The sequence below is a fragment of the Pezoporus flaviventris genome, unplaced genomic scaffold (assembly GCF_033815535.1).
Source record: "Pezoporus flaviventris isolate CSIRO_AGI_PZ_B2104156 unplaced genomic scaffold, CSIRO_AGI_Pfla_v1 ptg000036l, whole genome shotgun sequence".
NCBI classification, from domain to species: domain Eukaryota; kingdom Metazoa; phylum Chordata; class Aves; order Psittaciformes; family Psittacidae; genus Pezoporus; species Pezoporus flaviventris.
In genome coordinates this window covers 22,415,741-22,439,143 of record NW_026892584.1, presented here as the reverse complement: position 1 = coordinate 22,439,143, position 23,403 = coordinate 22,415,741, and positions in this window count along the sequence as shown.

The window sequence follows — 23,403 nt, the reverse complement described above, 5'->3', positions numbered from 1 at the left end:
CCCCCCTTCAGATACTGGAAGGCTGCTATGAGGTCTCCACGCAGCCTTCTCTTCTCCAGGCTGAACAGCCCCAACTTCCTCAGCCTGTCTTCATACTCCAGCACTGGAGGTGCTCCAGTCCCCTGATCATCCTTGTGGCCCTTCTCTGGACTTGTTCCAACAGTTTCATGTCCTTTTTATGCTGAGGACACCAGAACTGCACACAATACTCCAGGTGAGGTCTCACGAGAGCAGAGTAGAGGGGCAGGATCACCTCCTTCGACCTGCTGGTCACGCTCCTTTTGATGCAGCCCAGGATACAGTTGGCTTTCTGGGCTGCAAGCACACACTGAAGCCAGCTCATGTGCATTTTCTCATTAACCAACACCCCCAAGCCCTTCTCCACAGGGCTGCTCTGAATCTCTTCTCTGCCCAACCTGTAGCTGTGCCTGGGATTGCTCTGACCCAGGTGTAGGACCTTGCACCTGGCATGGTTAAACTTCATGAGGTTGGTATCAGCCCACCTCACAAGCGTGTCGAGGTCCCTCTGGATGGCATTACTTCCCTCCACCTTATCAACTGAACCACACAGCTTGGTGTCATTGGCAAACTTGCTGAGGGCACACTCAATCCCCTTGTCCATGTCAGCGATGAAGATGTTAAACAAGACCGGTCCCAACACTGATCCCTGAGGGACGCCATTCATTACTGGTCTCCAGCCGGACATTGAGCCATTGACCACAACTCTTTGTGTGCGGCCATCCAGCCAGTTCTTTATCCACAAAGTGGTCCATCCATCACATTGATGTCTCTCCAATTTAGAGACAAGGATGTCATGTGGGACAGTGTCAAAATCTTTGCACAAGTCCAGGTAGATGACATCAACTGCTCTACCCCTGTCCATCAGTTCTGTAGCCCCATCATAGAAGGCCACCAAATTGGTCAGGCAGGATTTCCCCTTAGTGAAGCCATGCTGACTGTCACCAAGCACCTTGTTGATTTTCATGTGCCTTAGCATGCCATCCAGGAGAATCTGCTCCAAGATTTTGCCAGGCACAGAGGTGAGACTGGCTGGTCTGTAGTTCCCCTGGTCATCCATTTTCCCCTTCTTGAAAATGGGGGTTATATTTCCCTTTTTCCAGTCATCGGGAACTTCACCTGACTGCCATGATTTCTCAAATATGATGGCCAGTGGCTTCGCAACTTCATTCGCCAGCTCCTTCAGGACCCACGGATGGATTTCATCAGGACCCACGGACTTGTGCACGTTCAGATTTTGAAGATGGTCTCGAACCAGTTCCTCTCCTACAGTGGGCCCAAGGTCTTCGTCCTCACAATCCCTGCGTCTGCCTTTCAAGACTTGGGTGGTTTGGTCAGAGCCATTGCCAGTGAAGACCGAGGCAAAGAAGTCATTCAGAACCTCAGCCTTCTCCAAATCCTGTGTAGCCAGTTCTCCTGAGAGCTTCCTGAGGGGGCCTACTTTCTGCCTAGTCTGTTTTTCATTTGCTATGTACCTGTATAATCCCTTTCTGTTATCTTTAATACCTCTAGCTAAGTTTAATTCTAACTGGGCCTTAGCTTTCCTAACCTGGTCCCTAGTTTCTCGGACAACAGCCCTGTACTCTTCCCATGCCACCTGTCCTTGCTTCCACTTATTATAAGCCTCTTTTTTCATTTGAATTTTCCTCAGCAGCTCCTTATCCATCCAAGGAGGTCTCCTGGCCCTCCTGCTGCACTTCCTTCTGGTTGGGATGCAACACTCCTGAGCTTGTAGCAGGTGATCCTTGAATATCAACCAACAGTCTTGGGCCCCCCTGCCCTCTAGGGCTGTATCCCATGGAACCTTCCGAAGCGGGTTCCTGAAGAGGCCAAAGTCTGCTCTTTTGAAGTCCAGGGCAGTGAGCTTGCTGCACGCTCTTCTCACTGTCCTGAGGATCTCAAATTCGACCGCCTCATGATCGCTGCATCCAAGGCTGCCCTGGAGCGTCACATTTCCAACGAGCCCTTCCCTGTTGGTGAGCACGAGGTCAAGCATGGCACCTCTCCTTGTCGGTTCCTCTATTACTTGCAGAAGGAAGTTGTCTTCCACACAATCGAGGAACCTCCTGGATGGCTTGTGCCGGGCCGTACCGTCCTTCCAACAGATGTCAGGGTGGTTGACGTCCCCCATGAGAACAAGGGCCTGTGAGCGTGAGGCTTTTCCTATCTGTCTATGGAGTGCTTCATCCGCAGGTTCTCCTTGATCAGGCGGTCTGTAACAGATCCCCACAGTAATGTCTCCCATAGCTATATTCCCTTTAACCCTGACCCACAAACTCTCTGTGGACTGCTCACCTGTCCCCAGACAGAGTTCCGTACTCTCCAGCCTATCCCTAACATAAAGGGCAACTCCCCCTCCCCGCCTGCCAGGCCTGTCCTTCCTAAAGAGCCTGTAACCTTCCATTCCAACACTCCAGTCATAGGAGCCATCCCACCATGTTTCTGTGATGCCTATTATATCATACCCCCATAGACGTGCACACATCTCTAATTCCTCTTGTTTGTTCCCCATGCTACGGGCATTTGTATAGAGGCATCTGAGCCAAGCTCCAGCTGAAGCCTGCTCATTGGCTGGAGTGGCTGGGATATCTCTACATTGCTCCAAGCATTTATTATAGGTTCTGGCAACTGACTGGGTGTGTTGGAATGGAATGATGCCCCCGTCCCCCAACACATCTAGTTTAAACCCTCAAGGCAAGGACAGATTTCAGAGATGATTATAAAAGTTGTTACAGGCAAGAGAGCTGTAACACAAAGCCAGCCCTTCTGGGGGAGTGGGAATTCCCTTTTTCTCCATCTTTTGTGTCTGCTTCCCCCATACAACCCCATCCAAATCTCTTTGCAATTAAACTTGCCAGGGCGCAGCTAACAATGAAACAGCATCCAGGTACTTACCTCTAAATTATTCCTCAACAGCGCACTGGAATAGGTAAGTATGATAATTAACAGTCACGGCAATTAACGCAATTTCATGCTGTGATTTTCATTCTCAGCAGAAAGGAAAACTAGTTGATTTCTCCTGACAAAGTGCCAAGATAGCCAACATGACATTGAAATCTTTAACACAGCAACTTGCAACACATAAAATCTACTTTCTCTCTTTTGTAAAAGAGACAACAGGCAGAGTTCTTACTCCAATCAATATTGTGCTTTCCTCTGCTGTACTGCTTTGGCCTACATTGAGTCAAAAGTACTGTAAGAAACAGCATGCTAACCAACTTTATTCCTATTCTCTGATATGCTTATGTTTGCAACCTGTACTTAACTACATGCTAAAATACGAGCAAACGCTAGGGACTGAGTTCTTTGCTACATCTGGCAGTAAAATGCATGAAGAAAGCCAGGAACTACCCAACTGAAAATGCATTTCCCAAAAACTTTCCATAAAACATTGGTCATTTTTTACAGATCTTAGAGGAAATACCAGTAGATTTCTGTCACCCAGAGCAACGAGGAGTCAGGGCACTGGCACAGTGTAACTGGGAAAGATATCTTTACAGGGACTGAAGTTATACAGCTAATCAAAACCAACATACAGATACTCCTACCACCAACATCTGTGTTGTATCATTTGTTCTTACCAGTGAAAAAAGCAACAAATAAAATAAAGTAATGCACAAACTCTTTCTCTGCAGAGCTATAGAGGCAAGGGAAACCAAGCTAACAAAAGAGCAATTTCTATTGTCAATGCTGTTATTTAAAAATAAAAATGGTATGTCTAAAGTTGAAATAATTCAGGAACTGTATTAACAGAAAATATAGATATAGAAACATATAAAATCTATGAAATTGATATGTTCTGTGTTTTAATCCACAGAAGTGTTCATACTGGAGAGTCTAAAAGTTCATAGGATTTGACCTGAACAAAAGCAACCTGAGTTTATTTGGGGACTTTGATGCACGCTATCCTCATGATCTTGGGATGCTTCAGAGGCAGCCATATATGTTCTGATGCAGATGAAGAGCCTTACTCATGCCAATAGCCCCCTCTTTTCACATAGGTTAAATTATTCAGAAACCTATCTATCTACAGCATCAGTGATTCATTCCACATGACTCACTCAGATCACTAAGTCTAAAATTGGCTAACGACACTTTTCTTCTTATGCACCTCTATTGCCACACCCTTTGTCTTGGTCAGATCAGAATAGGTTTGAGTGATCTCAGTACATACCTCTAGAGTACCTAGCACAAAAGGAACTCAGATTTGGTTGGCATATATCATTCTAACATTCTAACATAATTCAGCACAAGTACACTGAGAAAAACCTTCTGTTTGAATAGTCCATCTTCACAAGCACAGACTATTCTTCTCTAAAATCAGAGGAGGTTTTCCTTTCCACATCTAGGTTAATGCATTCACATAACCAGTGATTATGTCAAATGAAGTAGGATTAAAGAAACTGGATCTTTTCCATTTCCTTGAAGTCCTAACACACGGAAGAAGAGAAGCTGCATTCTCCATCCTTTGCACAGCAGAGAAGAAGGAAAATGCAGGACACTTCTCAACTGATTGTCCAATGCTGGAAATCGTTAAGGTTTTTACCTCCTGGTTCATTGAGGATCTGTAATGCACAGAGATGCAATAGTCTCACCTTTCTACGTACAGAATATAGCAGAGACACTTCTCAACTGATTGTCCAATGCTGGAAATCTTTAAGGTTTCTACCTCCTGGTTCATTGAGGATCTGTAATGCACAGAGATGCAATAGTCTCACCTTTCTACGTACAGAATATAGCAGAGAACTTTTGCATATGCACAATACAGAGCTGAACATAACCACTTAACGATTTCTGACACATTTGCATGACACAAATCATGCTTACAGATGAAAAATTCATCTTTGAATAACCTGGTTACCCTTGGCAGAAATTTCCCTGTTTGGCAGCAGCATAATTTCAGTGTCTGCATACAGACTGGATGCTGGGGGCTCAGCCAGGAATTATAAGACAGAAATGAATAATGTCTGGTGCTCACTAACACTCATCATAGCCAATGAACAGATGCTGGCGCATCACTTACTTAGGCTAATTACATGTGCTATGCCTGAATTAGAGAACAAGCATGGTAACCCCTTGAAAAATAGGCTATGGAGTTGCTGGTCCAAATGAGGACAATCGTATCAACCCATACTCCTCAAAATATATGAGCCAGGGAGGCCAGGGTGACTGGTGTTAAGAACATATGGATAGGCCATGAAGAAAACAAAAAATTAAGGAATACATGTGGTAATAGTTTAGCACAGTTGCAAGTGGTTTAGGATGTAGTGATCTGGGGTGATCTCAGCACTTTTTATTCAATAAATCTAAAACACTTTCGAGAGAGCAATTATTTTTGTTCTGCTACAACAGTGCCTAGCCCCGTTTATGGAAAGGGTATGGATTTTAATAACCATGTCTTCTTTTCAATTTCATCTCAACAGTTTAGTGATTCTTCCCCACAAGGTGGCAGAAAGACCACACAATTGACCAATAATGGTTCTAACCAACCTCTGTCTTGTCACAGAATTGCCACTTTATAAAGTCCTACCACCCAAGCAAAAGAAATCCTTAAACAACTAATCCTATGCTAATTGGAATGCTGCAATGTATCCATATGATATAACAAAAGTTTGAGGAAGGAGATCACACACAGAAGAGATTAAACTGCTTAGTCATCATGACCTACTCAATCATTATTATGCAAATGGAGACTTCCCACAAATGCTGTCCAGTGATACCTTGGTTATCTGAATGGAAATGGTTATGAAAGCAAATTGGATAAGAAAGGAGATCATATTTGAATATAAATTAAACCAGCCCAGAGGGCAGTAACTTCACATTGGATGAGTGTTCAGATAATAAAGCTTCAGAAAAAGAAGCTCAAGGTAAAGTGGCTTTTAAAACCAAAGGTTCAAGATGGGTAACAAGAGCACAGGGCATGTGTGAGGAATGCCTTCCCAGCCCCTATTACCAAGGGCTGTGCCTCTGGCCATGAAATGGGGCAATGCTCATCTGCCTGTTGGCCAGGAGCATGGCGCTGCCAACCAGCTCTCAGGAGCAGGGCTAGTATGAGTGGTGCAGGGAGGAGCAGCAGGCAGCGCAAAGGCTGCCTGGCTGGCTGGCAGCAGGAGCCTTCCGGCAAGGCTCAGGATGCAGGGTTCAGGGCAGGGGCAAGACATAACTTCAGCATGAAGCATGAGACTTGGGATCATGGTAACTGATCTTCAGCCTGGAGCAACTTGTGAGCACCCTCCTGTCCATGCCTGGCTGACTGGGTGCCCTCCTGCGCCAGAGGCGCAGAGCCTGGGCCCCACTGCTTGTGTGGTGCATCACAGACTGTTTCCTCTTACAAAAAGGTTGTAAGTCACTTATCTAAACTAGAGATTACATTTCTTTTCCTCTTCTAGATGTGCCTAAACTGGACACAGCAATTCAGAAGGGAAGCAATCCTTTGCCAACACTGTATTTTTTGATCCCTCTCCCCAGAGTGTTTCTCTCAGTGTCCATTTGACCCTTTTTTCACAGCAGGTAAAAAGCCACGCTGCATGTACATAAGAATCCCTTTGCTCTTCTATACCAGGTCCTCTCAGATTTGTCTATACCTCCAACCAATAAATTGCAATTTCTTCCATGAAGATCAGCAGTAGGAATAATCCTCACACTCTCCAGCCCTGGCATACTGTACGAGTACGCGCCCTTTTAAGGGACTAATTAAAATAACAACTTATGGAACATCTTTTAGTTGAACTGACTGTTGTAGTTATTTCAAAATAAAATAAGGAGCAAAAGATATCCAGAAGTTAGGGTAAAAGCCAGTTCAAACAGACAGAAGCATTAAATTCAAGTACACAGCAGTGACGGCAGTAAACATAGTCATGTGCTGAGAAGACCTGACATGACCTTGTCTCTGTGAAAAGCACCCTCTTCAACTCGTGCAAATGCCTGTGTTTTTGTTGAAAAATTATTTCAAAGTTTGCTGGAGCCAGAAAATCAAATTAAGAAAGCATTTAAAAATCAGCTTAAAGTGATTAACATTTTTGTGAAGTGTATAAAAAGGGATTTTTAAATCACTTTTGCTTGTCAGGAAGAAAGTACATCATCTGGCTGAATATGTTGCCCACACGCAAACTGAACAGCTAAGAGAAGCTGGGCCTTGTTATGCAATAGCTTTGATGTCCACCATAGTGCCCCAGTGACTGCAGCCTCAGAAGTGTCATACCTCCCTGCTGCTCCAGCCTTAGAGCTCAGGGAAATGAGTTTGTAAGAAGCTGGCTTGTTTTATGCCTTTCCCCCTTTTCTACAGTCAGGTGAGCCAGACCTATGTTAAGAAAATTAATTCACTGAAATACATTAACGTGTTTGGGATGCCACAAGCAAACATTGTAGTATCCTATATTGGATTTTGGATTTTCAGTTTAAAGCAGGCAGAGTCTCCAAGGTAATTTAGTGGGGTTCAAGAATAGCTTCTGTTTATACCAGTGGGACTGTGTATCTACAGAGATGCTATATACCAGGTGGACATTTGCTCTGACTGACATCATGCTATAATGAGAGAAGCCAGGGCATTTAACAAGATTCCCCTGCAGAAAGAGAAAACACATTTCAAGTGCTTCTATTTCACATATGAAAAAGGTGAATCTTATTCATGACCTAGCCTGGAAAAAGGTGGGTTTGCAGCTGAAATTGAGGTGACAGGGATTTGTTACCCTGATTGTTTACAGGTTTTCTGCATGGCCTGAGGTGAGTTCCGTCTCTGCTCTCACCTGGGAAATGATGGAGGCAACGTGTCACATCTGCTTCATCTGTGCCTTTCTGAACTACTTATACAGTCTTCTTTTCAGAACAAGTACTGAGGGCTCTCTTTTTCTTAGCAGATGATGACTGATAAGGTAAACATCAGTAAAATGCCCTTCCGTGCTTACACTAAACTATTCACTGCACCACAGAGGAAAGAAGAAATTAGAACACGGCAGGCCCTGCACAGGCTGTTGAGTAGTGGAGCTTCTGCTGTTCTGCTTTTGCTCTGATCCCCAGGAAAGTTTGTATCAGAGCAGACCAAGTGTACTCTCTCTTCATGAAGATGCCATCTCCAGAGGATGCTGGATCTGTATTTTCAAGTCTAGCCAAACAAGGGCAGCACAGATTTCCCCAGTCTATACTACAAACTCTCCCCTTGATAAGCACCCACATGCTATATACCAGGTGGACACTTGTTCTGACTGACAACTTTTAGGCTTTCACACTACCAGAACTGGGGGCACACAGGAATGAAAGCAATGAAACAACATGCTGGCTTTTATGTCCTTCTGCTGAGATCTTGCAATCTTCTAAAGCTGCCTGGTTTCCATGCTAAAGACTTGAGTTACTAAGAACAGCCAGCTCCTTCCCCCAGAAGAACAAGCCAGAGGACACCCTGCAAATCATTCCCAGCTTTCAACATTGGTGAAGGGGTGTGGTGTCACGATATAAGGGATAATCTTCCACTTACAGTTAATGGATATTGGGGTGGTACAGAGAAAATTATGACCAAATGGGCTTAGGTAAGATGATGATAAGTTACTGGAGCACCTTACAGAAGGAAGGCACTTAGCTGCCAAGCTAAAACTCCACAAATCTTATATAGCCATTACTGATCACATGCACACACCCATAACTGCCTTGCCCACTCTGCAAAACTGAGGATAGCTTTATTCATATCTCTTACCTAGCAGTATGATTTAGCATCATAGAATGATAGAATCATAGAATAGTTAGGGTTGGAAAGGACCTTAAGATCATCTAGTTCCAAACCCCCTGCCATGGGCAGGGACACCTTACGCTAAATCATATCACCCAAGGCCTTGTCCAACCTGGCCTTGAACACTGCCAGGGATGGAGCATTCACAACCTCCCTGGGCAACCTATTCCAGTGCTTCACCACCCTAACAGGGAAGAATTTCCTCCTTATATCCAACCTAAATTTCCCCTGTTTAAGTTTGAACCTGTTACCCCTTGTCCTATCACTACAGTCCCTAATGAAGAGTCCCTCTCCAGCATCCCTACAGCCCCCCCTTCAGATACTGGAAGGCTGCTATGAGGTCTCCACGCAGCCTTCTCTTCTCCAGGCTGAACAGCCCCAACTTTCTCAGCCTATCTTCATACAGGAGGTGCTCCAGTTCCCTGATCATCCTCGTGGCCCTCTCTGGACTTGTTCCAACAGTTCCATGTCCTTTTTACGTTGAGGATACCAGAACTGCACACAATAATCCAGGTGAGGTCTCACGAGAGCAGAGTAGAGGGGCAGGATCACCTCCTTCAACCTGCTGGTCACGCTCCTTTTGATGCAACATATCGAGATAAACAGTAAAAAGTCCTAAAAGCAGTTCAGTCAGGAACCTCCCTTGCACATGTTGGGGTTTGGGTTTGGGTTTGTTTGCCTTTTTCTCCCTGTGGCGTCTTCACAGATGATTTATCCCAAATTATCCTGTTTAACTAGGTGTGGCAGAGACAGCATGGCTACATCTTTCTTATTCTCATAAACATTATTTGAAGTGCAATCAAGTTTCCAATTCTTCAAAAGAAAGTCCCAATCCTGTCATAAAACGTGACAAAACTGATCAACTGTCTAAAAATATGAAAGCACTTATAAACACTCCATATTCATTTGATGGTAATGCTAGAAGAAAAAAGGAAGAAATTACTGCAAACAGGAATTTAGCAAATTCTATAAAAATCACACAGGAAGAAAATTTGCTCAGTGTCAAATCCTTAGTCAGTTAAACTCTAATTGCACTGTAGTTTAAGATGGAAATGACTTAGAGAGATCATCAAATTTATGTCACTGCAAGGGCCATCATAGAAGATTTATCAGATAGTAAGCTGAGGATACATTTGTTCTTAGCAAAAAGGCCAAGAAACAAAATGTATCTTCTTCCTACATCCATCAGCTGAGGCGAGAACACGTAACTGGTTTAGAAGATAAGGCAGTAACTAATTCTGTCATGTGGAAAGAGCTGCCATGAAATCCCTCCCACCACCCACAACATTTTTCCACCCACATTGTTTGTGCTGCTGCACAATCCCCACCTAAATTTTAAGAAACTGAAATTCATCTCTTGGCAATTCTAATGCTTTGTTATTTCAACCCACGATTCTTTGCTTTGTTGGCGGCATAATACGTTAACGACAGTGAAATCACTACAAGCCTAATTCAAGACCTTCAGACACCCACAGCAGCAGACACTTGAAAGGGAATCTATCCTTATTAAAGAAGAGAGGATTTTCAATCAATAACTGTCAGCTGTATGTTTTCTTAAAACATGCTGTCAATGGGATTTCTCTCCTTATACCAGTCAAATGCTCTTCATACAAATGTGAGAGCCATTTAGTCACTCCATGCATCTGTTTGGATTTTGGTTTCTCCAGTGAGAATGCCAACAAGGAGGCCAACGCTGACTGTGATTTTCCTGTTATCTGTACATACATGTAGTAGAAACTGCATTGAATACCACAAACTCATTTCACATTCTGTACATCACTGAACAGCTGTTCGTAATGATTTTTGTCACTAATGACCTAGCTTATATTTGAATCAGTGCCCTAGAGGTGAAAAACTCCGTATTCCATTACTGATCCCCTGAGTCATAAAATCCCTTGATATTTTTTTTCTATGTGGATTTTGCAGTATTTATATTTATTATCTAATAAAAATTGTATGCTCATCAAGCTTCAGAAAAAATAAAAAGCTGGATGTATAAGACATGGAAGCATTTGCATTAAATGACCCTCAAAATGTGGCAATACAATGGAATAAACACTATAGAATAGTCAAAAGGGTTGGAACTGAGAGGTTTGCTACCCATTGAAAGAAAATACTGTCAGGAGAATAGAATTATATGAACAAGACATTATTTCTGTCACAGTCAAAAAGCTGTAATAAAGGAATTATAATCTTGGCTTTTAGTCCCATCCTTAGGTAATAACTCCAGCATGCATCACTCACATATTTAAGTTAACGTGGCCATTTCTACTGGGGAAGCATTCTTACTCTGATAAGGTATTACACATATCATATGCCGCATTATGACCTCCCATGCGTCACATACACAACCCTCCCACTCCTGGTGAGGGATCAATTAAGAGAAACACCTGGCTTTTAGGAGGAAAAAAAAAATAAAATACCGCGACTCTTAAAACCACAGACTTGTGTGAGAGGTGTAGCAAGGGGTTAAAAGACAGAGAGAAGTGCTTTGGTGTCTTGATGAACCGGTGCTTTTCAAATATTAGACTCTTTCTACCTGCTGTGCTTAGCTTCAAATTCAGCACTGCCACAGGAAAGAAAATCTGTTTGCATTTTCACCCATGTACCACATGGCTTTCACTTTCATCAAAACGAAGCAAAAGCGTCACAGGGGAATCATTCCCTTGGCTGCCCCAGCACTTCTGATCTTTGACCTCTGCCGGAAATGGATTCCAGGCACACTTCTGCCTGACAAGTGAGCCGTGTAAAATCTTGATGAGGTGTGTGTTTTGTTTCATTAGCAAGCCCTAAAATCGAGGGAAAGCTTTGTCTAACAACAAAAAGAGCCCACTTGCTTTATCCGTGCTTTCCCTTTGCAAATTTACTGACCTAGAACAGCAAAGGCTGTCTTCTACATAGGTAAAAAGCACATTAGTACATCAAAGTGGCTTTTTACCAAGACACAAAGGGCAACAGCTACGCGTGCAGATCTTGTGGCAAGAGAGGAAGGCTTAGAGCCATGACGTCATAAATCTCAGCAACTCCTGCAATGCACTGAACGTGTACGCACAGCATAATGAATCTGCTCCCTGGAGGAAAAAGCTTAGGAGCAGGAGGAAAGAAAAGATTATTTTTAGCTAAGGGAACCCTTTGTCTTTCAGCATAAAAAAAAATCCTTGAGTTGGCTTCTCACAATAGCAGCTTTGTGCAGCGCTCTACTTTTAACTCATGGAGTGCTGTAACATGTAACAATCACAGAAGAAAGTGTCACCTTCTGAACTCGCCTGTTTGCTTTTTACTTGACTTCGTTTTGGCTTCAATTAGAATTTTACACAGATTTTAGCCATAAATTTTCAGATTTTAGTAGACTTCAAAGCTCTTGTTCTTATCCCTTACCAAGTTATGCATCTTCCTAAGTAACAGAGACCTAAGCAATAGGAGCAGTAAGCATCATTTATTAGCCTGACAGGTTTAAAATGTAATACCTAAAATTAAACTGAAGGTCCATTCCCATTTGAACATTTTATCTAGTGAGACACAGATCATCCCTTTCCTCTAATGCCAAAGAAATTTGATTGCACATCCATTAATAATCCCAGATGTCAGCCATAGACAACTTTTTCATCAATCAATGCATTAAAGCACTGACCAAAAGATATACCTATAAGAGAAGAAAACACACTTCCCACTACCTTAATGTCTTTAATGTGTTTTCAAGATTTTAAGCCATTTTACTGAAGGCTACTTTTAGTGAAGTGAAGAGACAACTGTACATACATCTCAGCTGCAAAAAAAATTGTTCAGCAAAGAAGAAGTCATCTTAGAACCTATTTTAGCAGCATCCTAGATACTCCCAAGTAATACACTACATTTTGTCATGGCAGCCTTCCAGATCTGAAGGGGGCCTATAGGGATGCTGAGGAGGGACTCTTCATTAGGGAGTGTAGTGACAGGACAAGGGGTAATGGGTTCAAACTTAAACAGGGGAAGTTTAGATTGGATATGAGGAAGAAGTTCTTTACTGTGAGGGTGGTGAGGCACTGGAATGGGTTGCCCAGGGAGGCTGTGAATGCTCCATCCCTGGCAGTGTTCAGGGCCAGGTTGGACAAAGCTTTGGGTGACACGGTTTAGTGTGAGTTGTCCCTGCCCATGGCAGGGGGTTTGGAACTAGATGATCTTAAGGTCCTTTCCAACTCTAACTATTCTATGATTCTCTGTTCTAATGAATTTCAGTGAAAATGTGTTAATTACACAACCGTTTTTCTGGTTAAGAGCACATGCACAAGGTATTACTATGTATTTGGTGGTCCACAGTAACTGGCCACACATCTAACCTTTCAGTCCAGTTCATCTCAGTTTCATTTCCCAGCCTGTCGTGGTTTAAACCCAGTCAGGCAACTCATTCACTCACTCCGCCCACCTTCTTTCCCTCCCCCTACTCCCAGAGGGAGGGAGAGGAGAATCGAAAAGAATGCAACTCCACGGGTTGAGATAAGAACAGTTTAGTAACTAAGGTATAACACAAATCACTACTGCTACCACTAATAATAACAATGATAAAGGAAATAACAAGGGAAGAGAATACAACACCTCATCACCAGCCAACCAATAACTCGCCCCCCCCCCCCCCAACCCAACCAAACACCGACCGGATACCTCCTCCAACCCTGCAGTCCACCAGCCCTTCCGGCTAACTCTCCGTTACATCCTGGGCATGACATGCTGTGGTATGGAATACCTCTTTGGTCAGTTTGGGTCAGGTGTCCTGTCTCTGCTTCCTCCCAGCTTCCCCTCCTCCCTGGCAGAGCATGAGGCTCACAAAATCCTTGGCCAAACCAAAACATCATTGTTATCAGCTCTGTTCCCAGGCCGAAAGTCAAAACACTGCACTGCACCAGCTACCAAGAAGGAGAAACATGACTGCTACTGCTGAACCCAGGACACAGCCACAGCCCTAGAACAGGCCGCCTGGCCAGCTGTTTGAGAAGTTATGCCAAAGACAAAAGAAGGAAGATGTGGAACTACCACAGATGATCCTTCACGTTAGAACAAATCTGGTAAACAAAAACCAACCACATGTGCTACTAACATCACATTGTAGTTGCTCTGCACATTACTGATTTCTGCTTAGGGCAACCTTTTAAAAATAAGAGTACAAGATAATGGAGGTGGCAATCAGAGTAACTCTGGTGGGGAAAGAGGAGAGAAGCATTTACAATCCTTCCTCTCTCAAAAATCCCCCCCTGTGCTGGCCCACATCGTTGGGCATCTCTTGGAAATCAGAGGTCCTCAGTGAATCAGCTAGAGGCACGGGTTATGATAGATTCATCATGTACCTGCCACACATAAATGGTGTCACTCCAGGACTTGCCACAGATGGAGCCTCTTTGACAGCAACAAGTCTGCCACATGGAAATCGAGCCTCTGCCCCCATTCCTCTAGGTACTGTTGCTCCAGATACACAAACCAAACTATTCAACACTGAAAGCCTAGTGATGTTTTTTTAAGACTGCCCCAACATAGTTCGCTACTTGCTTCAAATGCAGAAAAATTTAAATGATGCATAGCCTTTCAACGACTTTCCTTTCAGAAAAGTGCTTCAGAACATGCAAAGCTGCCATTTTCATAAGAAAATTTCATCATGGTTATTCCAGGAAACAAGCAGATCCTTATATATATAGTATGCCCATTCCCTCTTTCATTAAACAAAGTTTATATAAGGACTCCTAACATTATTAACAATTGCTAGTTATCATAGTAATTAAGAGTTTGAAATGCTAATAAGTCATTGCCAAATGTGTTCTAATTTGCTAGCACACGCAGCAGATAATATATATTGCTTAGTGACATCTGATATTATACATGTGCTAATTTACTGGCATCTACAGAAACCGTAAGAAACTAAATATATTACACAAAAAAATGTCCTAACTCAAATCTTAATGCCTCATCTTTCACAGAAAAAGCATCTGAAATTTGCTAATAACTTAAACTTTAGCCGTATCTTAATATGATACAGTCTTGATCCTCTTAGTAAACAAGGCAGCAAATTCAAATGGTTCTAAAAATACAGATATTACAATTCATTGCAACCAAACACTTTCTTGGCATTCAGTTCAAACAATATTAAATGAAGCATGATGATACTTGATGGTACAGGATATTTAAGCATCTAATGAATATTAACAGGCAAAGACTAATCAAGGGTTATAAAAAAGTGCTATAAGCTGGTCTAAGAAAGATGTATCATGCAGCACTTGCTTGAAAACAAATCCTACCATGATTGCCAATAACTGGACTTTAATAGGTAGGCTGTAGTGCATGTAGACAGATTTTAGACGGGAAGTAGTTACAGTGGGAGAAGAAGTGGCAAGCAACCTTTTTCCAAAAACCAATATTTCCTCATTGAAGTTCAGTTATTTAACAATCTTAGTTTTTGAGAAGAAATAATGCAGATCAACAAAAGGCTGAAGGATGACTGCATCCAGGATTTACTTTATATACATATATACATGTACATATATATATATATATAAAATTCCTAGAGGAAAAAAATTACATAAAACCACTTATTTTAAAGAGCAGAAGCTACAGGAGAATCTGGAGAAAGTGTCTTTGGCAGTGAGACTGGTACAGCTGATGGGAAGGACTTTGGGAAAAGATGTCTTCTTGTGAAAAGTAATGTGCTCAGATAGATGGTATGTTCAGTGAAAGGACCGTCTTTGACTGAACTAAAGAACTAAGTGTGGTCAGTGAAAAACAAAGCATCCTTACATTAACAAAAAGATTCTGAGAAGCAAGTTAGAAGAAATTGATGTATTATTGAGGATCACAAAATAAGATACCCTCTGTAAAGCAGAAACATGGCAGTGCAGTACTCCTGAATGGTGGACAGCTATTGAAATGCTGTCCAGGGTAGTAGTAAAAGATGAAGGTATTTGATAGCATTCTTCATTAATGGCATGCTAGATATAAGAGAGAGAAGAAAAAGAGGCTGCAGTATAGGTCCAGAGGTGAATAGACATCACTGAAATTCTTTCATAGAAATAATCACTAGGGGCGGTGTCATCACTGACAGAATTAAAAACTGCAATAGCACTACTGAATACTTGTTTATTTCTGGATGAGACTGTGGTTTTTATAGACTTTATAACCAAATACTCACTTTCTCTAAGTAAGAGCAAAGAAAAGAGGAACTGGTCTTGAACTGAACAAGTTTATTCAATACACTCAATATAAGTATATAAATATATGCTTATATTATATATATGCATATAAGGATATAATTCAAGAAATACTAGTGTTTGAAATTTTCTGTTTCTGTAGGCACACACAGGACACAAACCTAGCAGACAAAGACTTTTATGGACCTAAATAAAGGTGACACTTGGATTTTCTTTACATCAGATGGGCATGTTTCCCATTAAGTTGCATACGAGTTAAGGAAAGAAAAATCTCTTATGGGATTAACATACCAAACCCAGCTACATAAACAGTAACTATTGCTAGGCTGGAAAGGAAAGAGAGGCCTGGGAAAAAAAGAAGGCCAAGCTGTCAATCTCTCCAATATCTTGTCTGCATAGCTCAGAGAGCAACCTTGATGGGATCCTTGCCAGTAAGTAATCCGGAGGCAAACATTCATTTTTAAGGAGCTTCAAATTGAGTTTTTGCCTGGAAAATTCCTCCCAGTGAGATTTTCCATGGGATGGATTTTCCTTCTCTGACCAGCTCCACTTCTGCTTTAGGTCCTGGATGCAGTTTGTCATTTAGATCCTCTGCTGCATTGTCCCTCTATCTGTGTTCATTTTGTGAAGACCTATCAATTAAACAACATTTTTCATTCAGTTAACATTATTACCAGCTAAACCAGATGCCCTTTCCTTTGGTTGAGACCACTGTGTTTCTCTATGGCTTTTTTATTTTTAAGACAAAAAGGAAATGCTTAATCATTTCTTCCTGATTTTCCCTTTCAGTCAGCTGAGAGCAATTTAACTCATGTGTGCTGTGGATAGTCTGCTTTAAAGGATTTTGGAAGGTGGAGTTCCAAAGAAGACCTCCAGTCTAAAGTGAGTAATCCTGCGTTGAATTTTGGAGAATTCTGGTATGAATATTTCATTACACACTGGGTATAGGAAAGCAGACAAATAAACAAGGATCTGTTAAATTCTGTTTACTGAAATTATCTCTCTGGGTATTTGGCACTAAGAATGAAGGATGTCTACCTGGCAACCAATATGAATTTGCAGTGATTGGAGTTGATTGTCAGACTACTTTCCCATCTTCCCCAATTGCAGATATGTGGAAGAACAACAATCTCTTGTCATGCAAGGGAAAATGCATTTCTTAGGATTTCACAAACATAATCCAAGGCCAGTAGCAAATGGGTAAGGAGAGTGAATAATCTATATCATACTAATGTTAAATGACTTTAACACACACACACACAAAACTCCCAAAACGACAACAAAAAAAGCAAACACCCCCACACACCCCCCATTATCCTTTCCATTATAACACACCATTTCCTCTCTGACATTTCCCTATCCTAACTGACCTCTGTCTAAATAAATGCTGAACTTGACCAGCTGGAATTAATGAGCACTTTAACAAATCATGTGAGACTAGTACAAGTTTTAAAATATAAACTGATATTATATTCCATATTGAAAATATAAAGAATTCAGTTAAGGCATCTCTTTGAAAAAAAAAGTAGTAAAGGATGGTAATTTAATATGAAGAGAAATTTAAAAGAGTGTTGTATTTCTGAAAACCCTGTAAAGGAGATGATACAGTTGTACACATACAGAAAAGAAGTTAAGAGAATATTCTTTTTTACCAGAGATAAATGGCAGCATTCCCTTAACTTCTACTCTTTTTTCAGTTGTTGATGCTCTGAACTATTATCTGTACTCACAGCTGCTAGATAATACCAGTATTTCAGATGTCTGTTGAGATCTTGATATAACGAGTTGTAACACACACTATGAGAATACAGGAAATATTAATGCTCATGTTTCAGGATAACCACTTCCAGGGCTCAAGAAGGTCAAGACGACATTTCCTGCATAGTACATGATTGCTCCCCTCATTAGTACTAAGATTTTCACCTTAAAAAACCCTTGTAAGGTCAGAAAATAAACAAAGAAATAACAAAATACTTTCTCGCAGTATGGCAACTTTAGATTCTCCTTTTGAAAATTAGAAGCATCAGGCTTCTCAGAAACTTTAGGTTGTGGGTTTTGGTTTTTTTAAGTGAAAAGCAAAACTTTTTTTTAATTTCTTTTTACTATTAGTGATTGATTTTGGTAAGACCCTGAAACAGCCCTGTCTGGTTCAGAACAAATTAATCCAGAGATTTAAAACATTTTCAAAACAAAAAGGTAAAAAAGGCTGGAAAATATTGTAGCTGAAGCAGGATGAAGTTGACAAGAATTTCATGTGAAATATATGTCTGCCAGAAAAGAGAAATTGAATAAAAGAGAATGTTTGAATAGTCCTGAAAGAATGAGAATCTACAAAATGCTGCATATTTTCAGCAAGGGAAAATTTGTGAGATAAGAGAAAGAAGAAATAAGTGAGCACCTGGCTATTCAAGAGAGAAGGATGGGATATTTGAGTTCTTTCTCTGTTTCCTTGAAATATTGTATGTGTGTCCTTCATTTAAACGCTGTGGGCCTTTGTGAAAACCTGTGCAGAACAGTAACTGTCAAACAAGGTGAGCCTAGGAGGCTCATTAGCATTTCCGACTGACTTAAGAAGCTCAGCTGCAGCATCCTGTTCAGAAATGCAAAAATCTTATCTGCATTCTGATGTAATGAACAGACATGGTTCAGATGGTGTTTAGAATAAAAATTCAGAGTAGGGTGAGTCTGCCTTACAGCTTGTGTTTTCTGGAGAACAGGGACTGGTTACAAAAGGCTGGCAGACTATGCAAGGTATGTGAGCTTTCAAGAAGAAAGGTTCTCTTATGGATTGATCACAGCAGTTTTTCTGGCTGAATCAGATGCAATCATTAAGCTTCGTGTGCACTCTTCTATTTTTCAGCGTTTAACTTTTTCGTATCTTTCAATGACAACGTCAGATGCAGTTGAATGCGATTACGACAAATCAGATTGTGATCAGGAAAGTCAGTCATCCATACTAGCTAGTCGCTCTACCAGATTTTTCAGTATCATCACAGTGGATGCTGTGAGCCATATTCTCCCAGCGTTACTCTCCCTGAGCAATTTTTCTGCAAAATATCTTGTTGACTTCAATGGATAAGTGGATTTTATTCTCACTGGCAGGAGACCTGATTGCAATTTTTATTACATGCACTTCTCTCCCTACCACTGAACATCAACCAAAGATCTTTTTCTGGGAGAACTTTCTATTGCTGGAAATATTACTCAATGCTTATGTGCAACCAATCTCGCAAAGTGGCAATAGGAAGCAGGATTGATTGTTTTGAGGTCATTGTCTAAATCTTTTCCAGGAAGGAGAGAAATGTTGGAACATATAGCCTACTGCATGTTCTTTCTAAAACACAGTGCCAAGTTTCCTGCCTTTTTTTTTTTTTAATATATTAAGAAAAGGAGAATTCACCACCTTCCTCCGAAACGTAATTCATCTCCCTTTACTGAATAGTTTTTTTTACGTGACGTTTTAAGCTTCATGAATTTGCATTTCAATTGTAAATAGGCAAAAAGATGTGTTAGCAAGAAAGCAGGAGTGGTACTACCAGATTTGGATAGAATTAGAATAAGTTTTACAGCTGAAGGAAAAGATACGAGACAAAGGGAACAAGTTTCCTACTGAATTAAATGCTCCCACATCAGCCCATACAGGAGCAGGGAAGCAGATAACTGATATGTAAGGCTACAGGTCAGTCACATGAAGGTTTCCTTTCCCTCTCAAAAAAAAAGGCAAATGGAAGAAAAATTACAGTTAGATGGCAAAGCGAGTTATGAAGGACAAAATGAAAATAAAGAACTCGCAACCAAGACTCTTCTTTTTCTTCCAAACACTTAAGGCATTAGAAACACATAATCATATTTCTTTCCCTAAATTTCAATTGTCTACTGAAGAGCATTTGCATACTGCAAGTCAAAAAAGAACAGCAGTAAGCGGGCTCTGGCTCAAGATTCATTCTCTGACAAAGAGGAGTGGAAGTAAAAGGCACAGCCTGATTTATACAACCCACTCAGGAACCTAAGCCTAACTGCAGGCCATAATTTTGCAGACAAAAATCGTTTTTTATGGGCAAGGATTGCTTGTTCATGAGATATATGGGGTGAAAACTACATCTTCCTTCTCAGTTTTTGAACTCCCTCCTGTTACCATCTATAGTCCAAAAACACCGCATGCTCCAAGTGCCAAAGGCTTTACCCAGTTGGATGATGAGAGTTCATGGGTGGCTAGTCTGCAGCAAAGGCGTTTGCCTGTGCATGCCTTCCAAGATTCAAGTCTTTGTGAACTGTTTGCTCTTCTACGCCCCCTCCAGCCACACAACTGAAAAGTAGGGGAGAGAGAAAAGCAAAACTCCAGGAAGGAGCCTGAGAGAAGCTGCAATTAAAATAGGCCTGGCCTAATGCCAGCCCCGAATACCTCTAGATACAATGGGTCCTAAACTAAATTAGGCCAACTGCCAGGCTTGGGGACGCATGCACAACCATAATCTCCCAAGAACAGACAGAGACAGCGAAGTGCAATTAAGCACTCTCAGTTCACCAGTCAGAGCAATACTCAAGCATAGCAACACTTGCAAACGTTCTCTGCATATAACACAAATAACTGCTATTTTTTGATTTGCAGTATGCAAAAAATAGAAGATTTGATTCAATTCTTATGACTGGAGAAAAGGAAAGAGAAAATCTGAGATCTGGGAAGAGAAATATTAAAATGCACGTAGGGACGGCGGTAGGAAAGATTTCAAAGCTATTTTTTGACAAGGACACATGCCTACATGTGAATGGCACTGATTTACCTTTCAGTGACAAGGACAGTTGCAAAAATGTTGGCAAAGAGGCAAAAAGTCAAAGAAGAAAACTGCTCAGGAATATACTTGGCTACAATTTCCTCTTGTTGCATTCTCATCTCGTACAAGACAGACCTTCCAGTAATCCCCTCTTTGACACTACTACCATGATCCAACTTATTCCCCTCATTAGGCTCAGTTATTCACCATCTGTTTGCGCAAAAAACCCAAATATTCTGAATATTATTTCTTCCTTATAAAGTGGAAGCAATAATGAAGCATGTTACAGGAAAAGCAAACTGGAATTAGGATACCTCTCAGTCCAAATGAGAAAGAACTGGAATCTGTACTAAAGTTGCTGGAGCCCAAGTTCTGCCAGAGCCTTGTACTGGGAGCCAACTGCCAGGACTGCCAGTGAGGGAGAAAGCATTAAATCACAGCCAGCACTACTTAGGGTCAAGAGTCAGAAGAAAAGAGAGTTTTAGTTATGAATAACACCCCTGAAAAGAAAGCAAAACCTGCTAACATGTACACATGCAACAACCAAAAGCAGTCCAGGTAAAAAGGGCCATGAGGGTGAGGGCATCCTATGCAGGTTACTGCAGCGTGCAGCTCTCACTCTTTCATGTTAGGCAGAGCCAAGATGCAGTCTCAAGTTTTGAGTATCTGGACTTAGCATCCTCCCCCCATCTCATTCCCCTTTCCACAGCATAAAAAAGGTCGGAATGATGTGAGAGCAATGGCTGTGCCTTACCTGGACAACCACGGGATCCTGCTGCCTGGGAAAGCACCCTGTGAAAGGTCTGCAGCTGACTGTAGGGACACACAAAGACAGGGCTGCATGTGCTGGGGCAGGGGACAGTCCCACGGGGCATGTGTGAGATGGCTGCTGCAGCCCAAGAGGGACAAGCATCTCAGCAGGTCAGTAGGCTGCAGTATCCTTGCTCTGGGCTCAAAGGACACAGACACTGTGAACAGACACCCACCTATGTCTGTGGCTGCCCAGCTACCTGCCAGTGTGGATGCACGAGAGTGGTCGGGACTGAGGATACGCTTCAGAGTGTAAGCCCTGGCCCTGGGAGGTGCAGGTCACTCGTCCTGTAGGTAAAAACTAGAGATGGTTTTAGTAATTTTCATTCCCCTACAAACCCTAAAGATAGAGATACAAACACTTCAAATGATCCACAGCTCCAGACTGTTAAGCTGAAAACTCTGGTCTTGCTAGCCAAGATTTGCAATAGTGAAATCAGCTTTGCCCTGATACTTATTTGTTTCAGTTCTCAGAACTAATTGTCTATATTTTCTTCTGTACTCAATATTTATATGGAGACCCTCATACATAAACCTGAGTATATTGAATCTCACCACCTAGTATCTGAAAAACTAATTCATATGCAAAATTGCTCAGTTACTGATGACTAACATTTCTAGGAAGTCAGAGATAGCAAGAGAAAGAAATACCCAAAGATTTATGTATACCTTTTCTCCCATCCTGCCAAAGAGAGAATCACAAAGTATTAATTGTCTGGTTTTTTCTTTTATGATTGACAGAAGAAAATCTCCCAAAGGAGCATATAAATAATTTAAATAACACACAGTGGTTGCGGATACCCAGCCAAATTCACCCTGGCTGTAATTCTGCTTGGCTCCATAGCATTCCACCTCCAAGGCAGATAAACCAAATGTATAACATAGAATAAAGAAAGAATTTAAAATATACCAGTAACTCTCTCTAGTAACAGTTATAATATGTTCTGACGTAGATTTAAAATCTAAGCTTTGTTTTCAGAAAAGTTTTAAGGAAATTACATGCTGAACTGCTCTGGGATCTTTGGATGGAAAACACTACAAAGCTTCTAAGTCATTGTTAACTACCACAACTTGCATATATTTACTTTGAACGCAGCCAATACAAAGTATGTGTAAAAGATGTTATAGGAGTATTTTAAATCAGGGCACGAAGCCAGAGATTATTAAAGTATATAAGCTGCCTTCCTGTCTCTAGAGGCTTTAGTATGACGAATGCCTGAACTCCTGTTACCCTTGTTACAAGAGTTATGATGTAGTAACTGTTCATCTAAGCACAAGCAGCCCATTGTAAACTTAAATAATATGGATATTACTCTCCAGTGAAATCTAAGCATTGGGGTTTTCTGCCTTTTTTAATTTTGTTTGGTTTTTGCAAAAAAAAACCCCACATCTGAGTAAAAATTTTCAAGTCTACAAAGAAAAGATCTTGGTTTACCTTCTGATTTAGAAGACCACATAAAACCAGTGGTTTTTTATTTGTTTATTATATCATTAGGCAGTTAAGGGGTTCTTTTTCTTGTAAATATTATAGAGAAATATCTGCACCAGTTAATTTGGAAGCTGAACTAAATTTCATTACTTTAAGGAAAACACGGTTTGCTACAGCAGCCCAAGGAAACCTATGTTGTTTATTTTTTCCTTTCAACGACAAACCAGCTATAATCTGAAATAAAATCATGTTGGGGGAGAGAGGAATGTATACAGTTTTGTCTATCAAAGTCAAAGCACAAAGCACAAACATCATTAAACTTATCAAAACCTTTGTCAGAGGTAGAAATATTCTCTCTGAGGGGAAAACCAAAACAAGAAATGAAAAATTAGTCTTGTTTAAATTCCTTCTATGGGATTTTACCTTTTAAGTCTAAAAGCTCTTGCCTAACCCATAGCCAGAGAAACATTTCAAACAGCGGAACTCAAG